This window comes from Aethina tumida, chromosome 1, assembly GCF_024364675.1.
Source record: "Aethina tumida isolate Nest 87 chromosome 1, icAetTumi1.1, whole genome shotgun sequence".
In the NCBI taxonomy this organism is placed as follows: Eukaryota; Metazoa; Arthropoda; class Insecta; order Coleoptera; family Nitidulidae; genus Aethina; species Aethina tumida.
In genome coordinates this window covers 30,368,755-30,388,495 of record NC_065435.1, presented here as the reverse complement: position 1 = coordinate 30,388,495, position 19,741 = coordinate 30,368,755, and the positions used below count along the sequence as shown (strand labels likewise).

The 19,741-nt window shown below is 30.9% G+C and overlaps 1 long non-coding RNA gene across 1 annotated transcript in view; it reads left to right on the top strand.

Moving 5' to 3' along the window:
- LOC126264218 (uncharacterized) overlaps positions 1–19,741 on the top strand; it is a 101,280-nt gene that overhangs the window by 81,426 nt on the left and 113 nt on the right. The window lies entirely within an intron of this gene.

Here is a 19,741-nt window from a genome sequence, read left to right as displayed (position 1 = left end):
CTAGATATTCTAACATAACTTGCATCGAGTGAATTGGACCAATGATGAGTAAGTATAGTGTTTACATGAGTACTGAGGTTTACACTTTAAACTATCAATTATCATTGGTTGATTGTGTCTTATGAAATTTTATACAATATGTTCCTATTTTATCTACATGTAAAAAAATTAAGAACTAAGTTTCCTAGTTGTTCTCTAAAGAGCTTATAAAATTAATTATTCGTTATTCATTTGTAGACATTTGAATTCCGTTCCCATTCCCATAAACAAATTTCAATGTTTTATTTATTAATTCGTTATTCATTTGTAGACATTTGAATTTCGTTGTCATAAACTAATTTCAATTTTGTTCATAAAATCATGTAGACCAAAAAGTTTTCTTTACTTGTTTACCTCCAAACTTTAATCAGTTCAAACATTTCATACGAACCACATTTCTCTGAAGTTGCTCCTACGCTTCAATTCAAAATTATTAGTTAAATATTCTCGCTTTTATTAACGAGTCCCTGCCTCATTGGAAATGATAATCGGAAGAAATACTTGTGTATAGTAATGCTAGAAATGAAACAGATCGTATCAAACTGTTATTTTTAGGTAATATTTTTGTCTAAATTCATTAATTTACTTACAGGAATCCCAACTAAACAAAGAATAAGAACTTTCATGTATATGACGCTCCTTAAAACAACACATTAATACCTAATTAATTTGTTTTCAGATTAAATTAAGATTGAAATCTTGACATATTTTATGTTAAAACACACAATTAAATTATATAATTTAAATGAAAAACAAATAAAATTGGTATATATAATAAAATTAATCTTTAATATTAATTTTATATATCTTTTTTAAAGTATTTCGACGATTCGTTGGGCACGACGAGTTACGTTCACATGGAAAGGCTGATTACCATCATATAAATGAAGATGAAATGAGCCACGACAAAACCTGACGACATCGGCAAATATTTTCTCTGAGGCTATGAAATATGAATAAAAATCCAAGAAATCCGAAAAAAGTACAAAAAAAAAAATCACAATAAAGAAGAAAACATCATTACCAAGAAACCGTATTCAAAAGTTCTACCAAAAAGACTGAGGACTGGAATGTTTCCGTTGGAGTTCCACATATCTATCTCTGTATATAGCAAGTACTTTCATTTTATGGAAATGTTTCCATAGTGTGGATCTAGGTTTCAACTCATCTATCATCTGAGAATGAAGCTTGTTTATAGCAATTATAATTTTAGATTAGTGCCGAAGTAATTTTTCCTTAAATTTTAATCTGTACTGTAATCACTAAATGTGTTTCCTAAAAAAATATGTTCCATATAACTCAGTACCTCCACTGAATAGCTGAAGGTTAAAAAAATCGACAATGGGTCGAAACCATTTATTAACAACCAAACTTTATTAAATTAACCACATAACTTAAAGGTACACAAAGTAGTTTTATTTGGAAAGTTATATTATATATAAATATTTGGGAATCACATTTATAGTCATTTAGTGTGGGTTGAAATATAAGGATGAATTTGATTCGGAACAGTTCCACCATTTATTATAACTCATCTCATCTCGATATTTCTTAGCTCTGTCAATTTGTTGACACTGTGGATTCAAACGAATAGAATTATACCAAAAAATATAACTGAACCACAACTTGATGTAATATTAATACAATGTAAGATCAAATCAAATTTACTTGAAAGACGACATCCCTCACCTCTCTTAGCAACAAAATATATATCGGCATTTAAGTATAAAGTTAACAATGTTAACAAAAACAATTTCTATTCACATGTTAATTATCTGCAGAATCACAGACAGTATTTCTTTGATTCAAAATAAATGTCGACGAGAGATCTGCAACTGATTTGATTTCAGTGACTCGTAATCGAAACCTTCAGACAGTAGGTTGCTATTATTGTAAATGTTTAAATATTTCACCTTTTTAAATCAAAAGATAATTCACCTAGTTGATTCTTTAAGCAAGAATTTGTGAGCGGCAAATTTCAACTAGGTACTGAAATTTTTCTATCACGTTTGGTTGGATTATTACCCTCAAATAACACTAAGATACCAATCTTTCCAAATTTGCTAATTTTATGTCAAAATTTAATTAGATTCCTCATCTCTAGATGACAACTTCAAATAATGTCAGCACATTTTATTAACAAAATCATGAAAAAGTGATTTCTACTTTACAATTTGCTGATTTGCAATCTTTGTTCAGATGAAATTTATAATTAATAGCTCTATCATTTGTAATTTTGTTGAAATTTTCATCTACGTTTGTGCATATATATTTTAAGTGTCTCCACGTTTTCTTGAGAGCTGACAAATTGGACAACTTGGCCTTAGTTGCTGATTTATAATCGCGATTCTAGGAACCTGGGATCCTATTAAGTAGTATTTTTCTAAAAAATCTTTATAAACATTCAAGAGGTGAAACACAATTTGCTTTACCTACATGCTCCAACTTGCTTTAATATAAAGTTCAAATCGTGGTGGTGAATCAAAACTTGAAGATTGTGATGCACAATATAAATTGAACTTTGCGAATGTTATTTGATGGGATAAGAACCCTTTAGAAGATAAATAAAAGTTTTTTGTGCTCTTCGCAATAACTAAATGAACAAGTTTAGAAGGTAAATTTACCAAAAAATAGTTTTGTACATAATCTGGGTTCAATAGCAACGAAGGCAGTTCTTCTTCCTTTCTATTTACCTGGAAGAATATCATCATCTGACACATGTCTGATCGGTATTCCAAATAAATGCTTTTCTAAGAAAATTGTGTCTCAATTCTTGACTCTGTTATAGCGTAAGCTAAATTTTCAATAATAAGATGTTTTTTCGCATGGTAAATTAAAATGTATCAGAAGAATGTTTCACTGTTAACTGTCACAGAAGGATAGCTCCTCCATTATTATTATAGAATCCTGTGTTCAGAATATCTCGACAATTTAGAATATCATCTTTCTATATTTGGTATCGCCAATATAAAATCGACCAACAAGCAAAATGAAATAACTGAAATATCAGTCGTCAGTTAGTTTTCAAAACAAACGTACAGGACCAGAGTTCTCAAAAATTTATTCTCCTGTTTTAAGAAATTGTTAGTAAATAATTTCATTATTTATTCCATATGGTATTACTCAAGCCTTAACCATTATGTTAAACCCTACACATTTTCCATTTAAATTCAATCCATTGATGTTAATCATCAAATTTGACTCTTTTAAGAAATTATGTGTTATGAATTACATCTGAAATAAATTGATGGCGTGTTTGTGGTTGTTGAGTTTTTGAATGATGAGATACCTAGTGTTCTCAAGTTTCACAGCATCTCATGAATGTTGAAATTGTTAATATTTCAAATTAAGTTGTAGGAATAATTGTAAATAACAGTTGCTAATTTACAATAAGTGTTGTATTGTTTTTTAAATTTGATTTCCCTTAGCTACATAATTTGTTGCATTTATTGAATCATATTGGAACAGTTACACTAATAACAAAATATATCTATTTTAGAGCTCTGATTTCAAATAGTGTTAATTCGTCATGAAATTCTCGAAAATCAAGTCACATGAAAAATTCCCGTGGGCTTTAATTTTGCTGAATCAAAATATTACCAATCATATTAAAATTCATTTAAGTAAAGTTAGGCATATGATATATTATCAAAACACCAAATTGTCTTAAAAACTGTAAAAAAGAATTCCGATTTGTATATATATCAAAAGTTAATCAAAGTTATACAATATTACATAGTACAGAGAGTATTTAGTGTACAATATCGTGTTATATATACCGCCCCTTTGGTTAACTGAATCAGTGCACTACATCGACGTATAATCAAATTGAGTCATCCCTAATTAAAAATCGCTCCGTTATATTCCTTCTTTCAAAAAAACCTTTGGTCACTGTGTTTTTCAATCTCTTCTACAATATGATATATTCAATCAATTTTTGAAGATAATTTTTGCAATACCCTCAAAAATTATTTCTTTTTACAGATGGCAAATTTAAATAAAGCATCCTAAGAACTCCATGTACATCCCAACGCATCTGGAGAGTTACTACCACGATTTTAACATATTTTTAAAGCAAGTATGGAGCATATAGATAAAGCAAGTAAATTGTGTCTCACTTCTTGAATGTCTATAAGAGCATAAACTTTCATTTCAATTATGATATTATTATTATTATTATTATTATTATTATTATTATTATTATTATTATTATAGATATTTTAGAAGAATACTGCTTAATAGGATACAAGGGTCCGCGATGTTTGGTAGTATAAAATACCTTCATTCTATGATCAGTATCGCGAATAAGCAGAACGAAAATACTCCATCTTTAGTTCTCGATGTTGTCAGTGTGTTGCCAAAACACGCATACTGTCAAGAAAATATGGAGACACCAAAAATATATATGCACCAAAGTAGATGAAAATTTTAGCAGAACTGCAAATGATAAAGCCATTAATTATAAGTTTCAACCGAACAAAGATTGCAAATCACTATTTACGCAGAAAATTGTAAAATAGAAATTACTATTTTATGATTTGGTTTATAAGTTGTGTTGATATTATTTGAATTTGTCATCCAGACATGAGGAATCTAAATAATTTGCGATATAAAATTATCAAATATGGAAAGATTAGTATACCATTTGAGGGTGATAACCAATGTTGAAAAAGAAAATTTCAGTGTTGAAATCTGTCGCTCAGTTATTCAAGCTGAGAGAATCACCTACGTGAATTTACTGTTGATTTAAAAAGGTGAAATATTTAAACAGTTACAAAAATAGCAACTTACTGTCTGAAGGTTTAGATTACGTGCCCTGAAAGTCACTGAAATCAAATCAGTTGCAGATCTCTCGTCGACATTTATTTCAAGTTTCAATAGCAACCAATTGTTTGTCAAAAAATAAAATAACATTTATGTTGCTAAGATTACGTTTCCTTATGACATATGTCAGAAGTATGTAATTTAGCAAAAAAGTTGTCTTCTCCCAAGCAAAACTTGATTTGATTCTTATATTGAATTTCACCAAATTGTGGTTCAGTTATATCTTTTCTTATAATTCAATTCGTTTTAATCCACAGTGTCAGCAAATTGAGAGAGCAAAGGAATATCGTGATGATATTTCTATTTGTTATAATATTGTTGATGGAAGAATTGTTTCGAATCAATCTCATCCTTATATTTCAACCTACACTGGAAGACTATAAATGAGATTCACAAATATTTATATATAATATAACTTTCCAAATAGAATAGAAAGATTTACAACTATATATAACATAATTATTTATAATATATACAACATAATTATTTAGGAATTACAATAGGAAAAATTTCTTCGTCACAATTATAAAATTATAATTATTATAAACATGCTTAATTCTCAAAATGAAAGTACCTGCTTTATACACAGATAGATATGTGGAACTCCAACGGGAACATTCCAGTCCTCAGCCTTTTTGGTAGAACTTTTGGTAATGCTGTTTTCTTCTTTATTGGGATTTTTGCTTGTACTTTTTTTGATTTCTTGGATTTTTTTTTTCATATTTCCCGATATGTGGCTTTGTCATAGCACATTTCATCTTCATTTATATGATAGTAATCAGTCTGTCAATGTGTCAATTCCTGATGTCCAACGAATCGTCGAAATAGCTTATTTCTTTTTTATTTAAATTAAATAATTTAATTGTGTGTGTTTTAGCATAAAATATATCATTAATTATAAAAATCTTGAATACAGATGAAAATTATACGTACATTTAAATCCAATTCTTGGGCCACTAGAATCTTTCCAGAATTTGCCTTTTACATCGTACTTTCAGATTTCAATCTTAATTTATTGAATTTATTCTGAAAACAAATTATGTATAAGAGAGGTAGGTTTCGATATGAACTGATTAAAGTTTTGTGGTAACCAAATAAAGAAATCTTTTTGGGCTACTTGATTTTATGAAAAATATTTAATTTTGCTTATGACAACGAAATTCAAATATCTGCAAATGAATAATGAATTGCTAATATCATAAGCTCTTTATAGAACAACTTAAGAAACATAGTTCTTAATTATTTTTACAGGTAGATCAAGTTGGAACATATTGTATAAAATTTCATAAGATTTGTGCTCTCAATCATTAACATCCATATTGCTTAAAAGTAAATCCCAATCAACTAATGACAAGTGATAGTTTAATGAATAAACCTCAGAACTCATGAAAACACTAAACTCATCATTAGTCCAATTCACTCGGGGCAGGTTTCAATCTCCAGTTACTAAAAATATATCCGCTGATGCACAATGATTGGAATAAAAATCAGAACCAGATGCTGGTAAACTGTTCCAATTATTCACTTTTGGCATTTGACCATAATGGATATAAAGACTTCCAGTACTGGGTGCGTCATCATCAGACGATTTCGACATCACTTTTATAGGCGTGACCCACTTCGTGGAAAACTTTTGCGTTTCGGAGGTGTGGGGTGGCTAGTTGGGAGAAAGGATTGGTGTTAGAAGTAGGAGTATTTCCAGGATTTACCGAAGGTGTCTGTAGTTTAGCAGACAGCTTACTGCATTACTTACTTTCATTCGTTGTAGTTCACCCTCTAGTTCCGATATTTTAATCTGAATGCCTCTTGAAGCGCCGGCAGACTTTTGGGTTTTATTGAGATTTTCACTTGGCTTGTCTTTTCTCCTCAAACTACATATAGTTTATTTATCTGAGTTTGAATCCGAATATAAACGCACACTGGTAAAATGTAATATATTTCAAGGAAAAGAATAATATATATTAGGGCAAATTTTAATATTGATAAGATTTAGATGACTGAGATAATGTTAGAAATTGTTCAGTGTTCAAATTTATGTATTTTGAATTGAATTAATGCAAAAAGGTCAATACACTAACATTTAGAAAAAAGTTTTCATAGAAAAGAAACACTTAAATTAGTTTAGCAATATTGTGAAGACTGATATGGAATACGGTTCGTATTCTTTGACAACTCATTGACAATCTTGACAACTGATCTTTGTGTAATTTTAGTTTGTTCGGTATCCGATCCTATAATGCTCTTTGGCGAATTACGGAAAGAGGTTATTTCAATCTGCCAAAATGTGGAGAATGTGTATCGTATAAATATTACTCCAGGAGCTGACCCAGCGTACTAAATTTGATAATATGCTTTCCTTAGTTAACTTAATGCTGTCTTGTTAACCCTAATTAGTTTACTTGAAGGATTCTTCTAAAAAAAATCTAATTTACAGCGCAATGTAGCTTACACTACTATAAAGAATGAACAATTTTGACACAACTTACAACAAATTATGTTTCATCTCCTCTTGGGATGCCAAATGTAACTGATGCGATGACCAGGTAGGAGTGCACTGAAACTACACATAAACTGTTAAAATTGTAATTTGAATTGTGCGCCTGAGGACAGTTAAGTTGTAATTTTAACACTAAATTCTTAAATATAAATTTTTCTTGAGAAATAATAAATTCTTTTAAGCCCAGAAAGACTTATTTACTGAGAAAAGTAATAAAGTTAACCTAAAACGTCAATACGACAATTGAAAGGTGATTTCTCGTAACATTTGGAATAAGGGTTCTTAAATTGTCAGCAAACAATCAATTGGTATTAATTGAAAAGTTAACCGGCCGAGATAATTACGTAACCTGGTTATTTGCTATAGAAACACATCTACAGCAAGAGAAGTTGTGGACTGCATAAAACCCCCCACATGTGTCATTGTGGACACAAAACGAGACACAAAGGCAAAAACTAAGTTAAAAATTTAGTAGTTGACTCAATAAATTACGTGCACATACAAGAGAGTAGTACTGCAAAATAAGTATGGGATAAATCTTGGTTGACACGCTGTGATGGGCTGCTGCATGATCTCTGTAATACTTCACATACTGCATGTTAAAACGTAGAGAAATATATGAGTAAAATAATGTGTACCGCTCACAAGCTCAGAAACATTGGTTTCGAAGTTGACGATGAATGGCTATTTACAGTGCTACTCTCCGGTCTACCAGAATCCTATCAACCAATGATTATTGCTATTGAAAGCTCCGGCATGAAGATACCTTCTGTTTCTGTGAAATCAAAACTATCACAAGATGTTAAACAACCTGAAAGTGACTCAACAGTATTGTCAGTCATCAAGAAAATTAAAAACAACCACAGAAACAAAGTAAGGGTCCAAGGTGCTACACTTGTAACAAGTAAGGTCATAAAAGTCCTCAAATGCAAATCCAGAACCAAGAATGTTCAACAAAAATCAAGTAGTTCATCATATGCTGCTGCGTTTGAGGCAACATCCAGCCAAAATGACCCATGGTAAGTGGCTTCCGATGCATCGTCACTCATGACAAGACGTAAGAACATGCTTGAAAATATGACGGCTCGTGTCATACATAAAATCAGAGTCGCAAACAACAAAGAATAATCTGTGCAATGTTCAGAACAAGTGAGGTTGGACCATTATGACGATGAAGGTCAAAACAAAAAGGTGCGTGCTTTTTACAAAAGTATTATGTGTTCCTAAATTGGCAACAAATCTATTGTCTCTAAGTCAGATTATTTGCGATGGTAGCCAAATAAAATTTGACGGAACGAGCTGTGTTATTATGAAGAGCAGAAGTGAGGTAGTATCTTCCTACTGTAGCTTTATGTTAGGGTCGATTGGAACAGTATTAGGATCAGCATTAGTCATTTCAATTCTGTTTAAAATTTGTTCCATATAAATACTAAAACTCTTTTCGGTGTAGAGTCGAATTTGGCATGCCAGCAGCAAGGGAATTGTTTTAACCCATATGGTGACTTGTTCAATTTACATACCATGTTTTCGTCATGATCCAACCCTTCTTGTTAAGTCATAAATAGGTGTCTTCAAGTTCTCCATATAAAAATGCTGTCTTTACGTCTAGTTACTTGATTTTGTGATTATTTTGTACAGCCACAGATAGTAACGATCGTATTGAACTGATTGTTTGTGCAAAAGTTTCCTGGTAATCAACACGTGCAATTTGTCCATATCATTTCACACACAGATGTGATTTGTAACGTGGTCATTAAATAAATGAATCACTGTCATTAAAGTTATTATAACAAATCGAAAAATCATCTCGATATTTCTTTTCTCTGTCAATTTGATGACACTGTCAATTAAAACAAATAGAAATATAATAAAAATATAACCACAATTTGATGTAATTTTAATACAATGAAAAAAACAAATCAAAATTACTTGAAAGATGACAACTTTTTTCTAAATTACATATTTCGAATATGGTTTAATTGGTCATTGGACGTTTTGTTTATTGTAACGTGTGGCACATGTCACAAGGAAACGTAATCTTAGCAACATAAATGTTATTTTCTTTTATTTGATAAACAAAATTCCTTCGTTGCTACTGAAACTTGAAAGTTCGTGATTTCCGTGATTTTTCAGCACTCGTAATCGAAATCCTCAAACAAAAAGTTGCCATTGTAATTGTTTAAATATTTCACTTTTTTAAATCAACAGTAAATTAACGTGGTTGATTCTTTCAGCTTGAATTAGTGAGCGACAATTTTCAACTATGCACTGAATTTTTCTCTTTCACTTTTGGTTGGGTTATCACTCTCCCACAACACTAAGATACCAATGTTTCCATATTTGCTAATTTTATGACGAAAATTATTTAGATTCCTCATGTCTGGATGACAAGTTCAAATAATGTCAACACAACTTTTAAACCAAATCATGAAATATTGATTTCTATTCTACAATTTTCTGCGTAAAGATTTGCAATCTTTTTACAGTAGAAATTTATAAGTAATAGCATTCTTTTGTTGATTTATTACATATATGTTTTTAGTGTCTCCACGTTTTCTTGAGAGTTGCTATCGAGTACGCACGTTTTGACAACTTTCTGACAACTTAGTCAACTAATGTTGAAGTATTTCCGTTCTGATTAATTGCTGATCTTATAATCGCGATACCGATTATAAAAAGAGATTATTTTATACGACAAAGCATCGCAGAACCTGGAATCCTATTAACCATTTTTCTAAAAATCTACTTTATAGTGCAACAAGGGCAACATAATTAAAAGGAACGCTTACGAAATTATAGACATTCAAGAAGTGAGACACGATTACTTGTTTTACTTATATGTTCCATACTTGCTTTAAAAATATATTAAAATCGTGGTAGTAACTCTCCATATGCGTTGAGTTGTAAATGGAGTTCTTAGGATGCTTTATTTAAATTTGCAATTTGTAATAAGAAATAATTTTTGAGGGTATTAGAGAGTTTGATGAATAACCCGAAAAGTTTTGACAATGACATTAATTACTAGTCAATAATAGTTGATGTTAACAGAGAAATGGAAAGATTAACTATTTCTACACATTATTTCTTCTTCAACAATAACGCATACTTTAAGCTGGAATTTATATGCTAAATTACTGTCCATCCCATCTAAAAATTGTTCTGCAATCAGTGCACCAGAATATTCACCAGTTTTTCTTTTACATTTACGCAAATTTATTTTAGTTTGAGCCAAACCAACTTTTCTAGATAAACTACCGCCTAATCATCTCTAAATTTCAAACATATTACATTAAAATCTTTTATGTAAAGTGTAACTTTCGAAAATAATGTTGATTTATTTTTTTTTAAAAAAACTAATCACTTTACATTACAATCGTTATGATTATCTACAGTAGAAAACATACTTGACAACTCCAGCCCAGTTAGTTCAGCAAACAATAAATCATGGCAGATTCTATCAGATGCCTTTTAAAAGTCTGTATAAACAACATCAACCTGTAAATGATTTTCAAGAGCAACAACTGTCGAATTGTTATAAATAAGAAGGTTGGTCGCAGAAGATTTACATTTGCAAAATCCATGTTGACTCTCATTTATAATATTTTGGAACTATTTTGAAAATGAATTTTTTTGGACAATTATGGAATACAAAACATTTTCCATACAGGCCTAAATTTGTTACAAGTAAACTATCTCCATTCTTTAAGGTAGGTGTAATAAATGATTTTTTCTGTACATTAGGAAATAAAGCACATTTTAAAAACAAGTTAAATTCCATTTTTAGAGGCTTTGTCACGTGTAAAGACTAAATACTTATTTCTTTTGTAGTTTTCGTCTTTTCAACGACGAAATTGTAAGTTACCAAATAATTGTTCAAGTTCAGTTTTGAAATCAAATTACATTTTGTACATATTCAGGTTCCAACAGCAATGAAGGCGATATGTTTATTAATCAAAAGTAAAACAAACTTCTGTTGTCTGAAGAATATGCAATGCTTTAATACAATTCGATATACATAAATTTGAACACTAAGGAAATCGGGTACCTCTGGAAACGTCGGCAGACATTTGGTTTTTATTGAGATTTTCACTTAGCTTGTCTCTTTTCCGGACACTACACATAGTTCACACACATAGTTTATTGATTTAGTAACCGAAGTTACCAGCCAAATTAACAACTCTCCTCTTTCGAATATGGTAACTGAATTGTTCTGAATTTAGTTAGTTACTAAATTCAGACAAATAAAAAAATTTGTTTACCTGGTTGGTAACCTTGGTTACCAATCCAAGAAACAACTGAATTAAGTTTAGGTTTTCGTACTATAAACAGTTTAATAACTGAATTAGCGGTCATGAAATGAGTAAACAGCAAGCGTGCCTGCAAGAAGTTTGAGTGCTTCAGAGTCCTATTGGGGCCACACGGCACATCGCCAGTTTCATTTCAGAAGAAGTTCCTATTAAGAGACAAAAACCGTGAAATAAGAAAATGAAAAGGCGGCTCAAATCCAGGTTCGATTGTCAGAAAGACACAGCTAATTATTGTAAAGCCCCAGTTTTGATCGGCTGGATTAGAGTACATTAGAGTACCAATTAATTCTCTGTATCGTGTGGAGTCTTTGAACATTTTTAAATCTCTGTTAACTTTCTAAAATATATTTTTTTTGTTTAAGTGTTACTCTTTTCTTACTTTGGTTAATTTCTATTCCAAAAAAAACCTAGCATTCTTTGATCTTCAATTTCTCAGCTAATTCTCTCTTACTTTCATTACCAGTTCGTTTTTCAGCAGTTCTTTTGTACTCCTTAAATTTTTCAAGAAATTCTCCTTTTGACATGAGAAAATACACCTTGCACCATCCACTATTATCGTCTATAAATGTTAGAAGATATCTTGATCCACCTCTGGTTCTAACTCGCTTTGGTCCGCAGATGTCTGAATGAACAATATTCAGTAACTGCTTACTTCTTAATTCTCTGGCAGTAAAGGGTGTCCTTGCATATTTACCTCATTGATATATGCCACACCACGTGGGTAATTTATCGTTATCCAATTTTATTTATACTTAATCAAATAATATAAAATATATAAAATATATAAAATAATTGTTTCAAAAGTGCCATACATCTTTGGAAATCTCGCATCCTTTGATACTCTTGAGGTCCGATGGGCTTATGCATAGGATTATGTCCGCATTTACCTTTTTATCTTATTTACATCCACGTTTTAAGCGCTGATTCACTTTTTTTGTCACCCTGACATCTAACTGACTTTGATACTTCATTAACGAAATTCCAGGTATCGATTTTGGTAAGTAACGCCTCTACCTGAATCCGCCTCGTGTCGAAATTTTCTTTGGATAGAAGTTCAATTCTTGTACCACAGATCGCCATCTCGAGTCCCATGTTTCGATAGTATGGACCTACCTTATAACTCATCCCACATCTGAGAATTAAGCTTGTTTATTCTAATTATAATTTTAGAATAGTGCCGAAGTAATTCTTCCTTAAAATTTAATCTGTACTGTAATCAGTAAATGTGTTTCCTAAAAAATTATGTCGCATATATCTTTTAAGTACTTCTTTCCACTAACTAATTGGAGGTTAAAATTAATTAAATTAACCACAAAACTTAAACAAAGTAGTTTCATTTGGAAAGTTATATTATATTTAAATATTTGGGAACCACATTTATAGTCATTTAGTGTAAGTTGAAATATAAGGATGAAATTGATTCGGAACAGTTCTACCAAGTTATTATAACTCATCTCGACATTTCTTTGCTCTGTCAATTTGTTGACACTGTGGATTCAAACGAATAGAATTATAACAAAAAATATAACTGAACCACAATTTGATGTAATATTAATACAATATAAGATCAAATCAAATATACTTGAAAGAAGACAACGTGATTCCAAACCACATATTTCGACTTAGGTTTAATTGAATTAACCATAACTCTTGCCTATAATTGGACAGGCTGACATACATCATAAGGTGACGTAATCTTAGCAACATAAGTGTTATTTTCTCTTATTTGACTAACAATCTTCCTTCGTTGCTACTGAAACATGAAAGATTGCAAAATATCACTCAATACAACACTCACTCCAAAATGTTCGTTTAATTTTGTAAGTACTAATTAATTAAAATTTTATTTATATGTATATACATCAGGCAAGTTACTTGTTTTCAATTTCATCCCCCACGTCTCTTAGTAGCAAAATATATTTCTGCATTTAAGTATAAAGTTAATGAAAACAATTTCTATTCACATGTTAATTATCTATCAGATTCACAGACAGTATTCCTTTGATGGAAAATAAATGTCGTCGAGACATCTACAACTGATTTGATTTCAGTGACTCGTAATCGGAACCTTCGGACAGTAGGCTCCTATTATTGTAACTATTTAAATATGTCACCTTTTTAAATCAAAAAATAATTCACTTAGTTGATTCTTTAAGCAAGAATTAGTGAGCGGCAAATTTCAACTAGGTACTGAATTTCTCTCTTTCACGTTTGGTTGGATTATCACCCTCAAACAACACTAAGATACTAATCTTTCTAATTTTGCTAATTTTATGTCAAAATTTATTTAGATTCCTCATGTCTAGATGACAAGTTCAAATAATGACAACACAATTTATAAACAAAATCAAATCACAATTTTCTGTGTAAAAATTTGCAATCTTTGTTGAGTTGAAATTTATAATTAATAGCTCATTTGTAATTTTGATGAAATTTTCATCTACTTTAGTGCATATATATTTTAAGTGTCTCCACGTTTTCTTGAGAGCTCGTAACCGCTACGCACGTTTTGACAACTTGCTGACAAATTAGACTACTTGGGCATGTTGGGGTATTTTCATTCTAATTAGTTGCTAATCTTATAATCGCGATTATAGGAACCTGAGATCATTTTAAGTAGTATTTTTCTAAAAAAACTACTTTACCGTGCAATAAGGTATAACATAACTGAAAAGAAAGATAAACATTCAAGAGGTGACACACAACTTACTTGGTTTATCTATATGCTATATGCAGAATCTTAACATCTACTACATGTCTGATCGGTATTCTAAATAAATGATTTTCCAAGTAAATTGCGTCTCAATTCTTGACTCTGTTATAGCGTAAGCTTTATTTTCAAGAATAAGATATTTTTTCGCATTGTAAATTAAATTATATCAGCAGAATGCTACACAGTTAACTGTGACAGGAAAATAGCTCCTCGATTATTATTATAGGATCCTGTGTTCAGAATATCTCGACAATTTAGAAGAACAACTTTGTGTACTTGGTAAGGCCATTATAAAATCGTCCAACAAGCAAAATCTCCAACATCAGTTGACAGTTAGTTGTCAAAACACACGTACAGAACCAGAGTTTTCAAAAACTTATTCTCTCGTTTTAAGAAATTGTTAATAAATAATTTAATTATTTACTCCAAATAGTATTATTCAAGTCTTAACCGTTAATTTAAACCACACACATTTTCCATTTAAATTTGATCCACTGATGTTATTCATCAAATTTGACTTTCCTTAGAGATTATGTGTTATTCCTTATGAATCACATCTGAAATAAATTAATGGCGCGTATGTTGTTGTTGATTTTTTGAATGGTGAGACACCTACTGTTCTAAAGTTTCACAGCATCTCTTGAATGTTGAAATTATTAATATTTTAAATTAAGTTTTGGGAACAGTTGTAAATTACAGATGCTAGGTTACAACAAGTGTTCTATTGTTTTTTTAAATTTGGATTCCCTTAGATACAGAATTTATTGCAGTTAATCAAAGCGGAATATTGTAACAATTACAATAATAATGAAATATATCTATTTCAGAGCTCTGATTTCAAATAGTGTTAATTAATCATGAAATTCTCGGAAATCAAGCCACGTGAAAATTTCCCGTGGGCTTTTATTTTGCTGTATCAAAATATTACCAATTATATTTAAAGTTCACTTAAATAAAGTTAGGAGATAAGATATATTAACAAAACACCAAAATGTCTTAGCAACTGTAAAAAAAAATCCCGATTTGTATATATATATATCAAAAGTTAACCAAAGTTATACAATATTACAGAGTACAGAGAGTATTTAGTGTAAAATATCGTGTTATATATACCGCCCCTTTGGTTGACTGAATCAACGCACTACAACGCCGTATAATCAAATTGAGACATCCCTAATTAAAAATCGCCCCGTTATTTTCCTTCTTTCAAAAAAACCTTTGGTCACTGTGTTTTTCAGTCTCTTCCACAATATGATTTATTCAATCAATTTTTGAAGATAATTTTTGCAATATCCTCAAAAATTATTTCTTTTTACAGAATGCAAATTTAAATAAAGTATCTAAGAACTCCATCTACATCCCAACGCATATGGAGAGTTACTACCACGATTTTAACATATTTTTGAAGCAAGTATGGAGCATACAGGTAAAGCAAGTAAATTGTGTCCCACTTCTTGAATGTCTATAAGAGCATAAACTTTCATTTCAATTATGATATACCTTATTACAGATATTTTAGAAGAATACTGCTTAATAGGATACAAGGCTCCGCGATGTTTGATTGTATATAATTACTTCTTTCCATGATCGGTATCGCGATTATATGATAACCGAATAAGCAGAACGAAAATACTACAACTTTAGTTCTCGATGATGTTGTCAGTGTTTTGTCAAAACATGCCTACTCCCAAGAAAATATGGAAATACTAAAAATATATATGCACTAAAGTAGATGAAAGTTTTAACCAAACTGCAACAGATAAATCTATTAATTATAAATTTCAACCCAACAAAGATTTCAAATCTTTCCCCAGAAAATTGTGAAATAGAAATCACTATTTCATGATTTGGTTTATAAATTGTGTTAACATTATTTGAACTTGTCATCCAGACATGAAGAATCTAAATAATTTACGACATAAAATTATCAAATATGGAAAGATTGGTATATTAGTGTTGTTTGAGGGTGATAATTAAAGGTGAAGGAGAAAAATTCAGTGCATAGTTGAAATCTGTCGCTCACTTATTCAAGCTGAAAGAATCAACTACGTGAATTTACTGTTGATTTAAAAAGGTGAAATATTTAAACAGTTACAAAAATAGCAACTTACCGTCTGAAGGTTTAGATTACGAGCCCTGCAAGTCACTGAAATCAAATCAGTTGCAGATCTCTCGTCGACATTTATTTTCGACAGGTAATTAATATGTGAAACGAAATTGTTTTTGTTAACTTTGTTAATATTATATTTCCATTAGAATAGATTGCTGCTAAGAGAAGTTTCAACTACTATAAGGTGAGGAATAGAATTGAAAACAAATAAAATTTTAATTAATTTGTAATTAAAAAATAAAACCAGTGTGTGATTGAGTGACATTTTGCAAACAAGTATCAATAGCAACGAATTGTTTGTCAAAAAATAAAATAACATGTCAAATTACGTTTCTTTATGGCATATGTCAGGACTATGTAATTTATAAAAAAGTTGTCTTCTCTCAAGCATATTTGATTTGATTCTTACATTGTATTAATATAACACCCAATTGTGGTTCAGTTATATCTTTTCTTATAATTCGTTTTAATCCACTCTCTCAGCAAATTGACAGAGCAAAGGAATATCGTGATGATTTTTCAATTTGTTATAATATTTTTGATGGTAGAACTGTTTCGAATCAATCTCAACCTTGTATTTCAACCTACAGTGGATGACCATAAATGAGATTCCCAAATATTTAAATATAACATAACTTTACAAATAAAACTACTTTGTTTAACTTATGTCGATATTTTAATATTATTTTGGTGTTATTAAATGGTTTCGACACATTGCCGATTTTTTCAACATCCATTTATTCAGTGGAAAAATATACAGATATACACAATATAATTATTTATGAATCACATTTTCCGTCATAAATTACAGATTAAAATATAAGTAAAAACTACTACGGCACAATTCTAATATTATAATTACTATAAACATGCTTAATTCTCAGATGTTATTTGAGTTGAAACGTATGCCCATACTATGGAAAACTTTCCATAAATTGAAAGTACCTTCTTTATACACAGACAGATATGTGGAACTCCAATGGGAACATTCCTGTCCTCAGCCTTTTTGATAGAACTTTTGAAGACGGTTTCTTGGTAATGCTGTTTTCTTCTTTATTGTGATTTTTTCTTGTACTTTTTTCGGATTTCTTGCATATTTTTTCATATTTCATAGCCTCAGAGAAAATAGCATGCCCTCAACCTCCGGAGATCTATCTTTCAACACTCTAATCCGGAGATTGCATGCTTGCATGATATCCAACCCTGTGAATCCGACAGATACAAGAGACCTTGTCTCTTGGCTGTCTAGACCTCTGCGTCTCTTTTGAACATCTTTTCTTTGCTATGTAGCGATTGTTACGTACCTCTTTAGTTTTCCCTTCTATTTTCCTAAACCTTTATGGTTAACTACTCTTAGGTCATGATCTTCGAATCATTGCCCGGAGAGAGGTTTTTAGTCGGTAAAGTCCGGCACTACGTCTTGTAGATTTCCCCTTTTTGCTCCAATAAAAAAATAATCATAATTTATTCTGAAAACAAATCAATGTGTTATTTTATGGAGCCTTATTCTGTGTTTAGTTGGGAATTCCTGTAAATATAAATAATGAATTTAGCCAAAACTATTCCCTAAAAATAACAGTTTGGTAAGATCGGTTTAATTTCTAGCACTACTGTACATAAGTATTTCTGCTAATTACAATTCTCAATGAGGAAGAACCTCATTAATAAAGAGAGAATATTTAACTATTAATTTTGAATTGAAGCGTAGGAGCAACTTCAGAAAGATGTGTTTCTTATGAAATAAAAGTCTGAACTGATTAGTGTTTTGTTGTAAACAAATAAAGAAAACTTTTTGGGCTACTTGATTTTATGAAAAATATTGTAATATGTTTATATACAACGAAATTCAAATGTCTACAAGTGAATAATGCATAGAAATTTGAACAAAATGGTCCTGTGGCATAGACAACTAGAGTACCTACATTATAAAGGCGTACAGGATTTGTACAGAAAGCGACTGGTACACGGTAATAAATTGGATAATGATAAATTACCCATGTGGTGTGACAATGTCAACGAGGTAAGCAAGCAAGGAAACCCTTTACTGATAGAGAAGGAAGAAGTAAGCAGTTACTGAATATTGTTCATTCAGATATCTGCGGACCAATGCGAGTCAGATTCAGCGGTGAATCAAGATATCTTCTTACATTAATAGACGAATATAATAGGTGGTGCCAGGTTTTTTCCTTAAGTCAAAGAGAGAAGTTTTTGAAAAATTTAAGGAGTACAAAAGAACTGTCGAAAATCAAACTGGTAATGAAATTAAGAGAGAATTAGCTGAGAAATTGAAGATCAAAGATTGCTAGGTTTTTCTTTAGAATAGAAATTAACCAAAGTAAGAAAGGAGTAACACTTAAACAAAAAAAATATATTTCAGAGAAATTCAGAATGGTAGATTGCAATCCAATTAAAACACTGTATGACTGCCACTCAAAATTTAACAGAGATTTAAAACCATTCAAAGACCCCCACGATACAGAGAATTAATTGGTACTCTAATGTACTCTAAGGTAACCGATCAAAACTGAGGCTTTACAATAACTAGCTGTATCGTTGGATGTGGTACCGCTTTCCTTTCTGCCAATAGAACCTGGATTTGGGCCTCCTTTTCCGTTTCTTATTTCTCGGCTCTTGTCTTTTAATACGAACTTTAATAGGGTCACTAAATAAAAACGAAAATATCACTACCAACACTTTTCCGTAGTTGCTACCGAAACTTGGTTAAATGACGATCGTTACCTCTGCCATTGATAACAACAGAAAAGTTTCTTATTGTTAGCGTCTTTTGTCAATTGTTCAAAGTGTGGGTAGCAACCAGGGAATATTGTTGAAAATTACAATTTTTTTTTGAGTTGTTCGTCCTTCTTTTGTCTGAATTTAGTTATAATAGTTACCATAATCGAAAGAGAAGAGTTGTTAATTTGGCTTGTAACCTCGGTTACCAAACCAATAAACTATGTGTAAGGTCCGGAAAAAAGAAAAGCTAAGTGAAAAACTCAATAAACCCCAAAAGTCTGCTGACGTTTCCAGAGGTACCCGATTTCCTTAGGAATAAAATTTTGGAACTAGAAGGTGAGATACAGAGAGTGAAAGAGTGCTTACATAGCTTTGTCGTCTAAACTAGGGATACCATCGGTAAACTCTGATGGTACCCCTACTCCTAACGCTAATCCCAAATCTTTGTCCCAACTAGCCACCCCTACTCCTGCAAAGTCTCCCAGCTCCAAAACTCAGAAAACTTCTTGGAACTC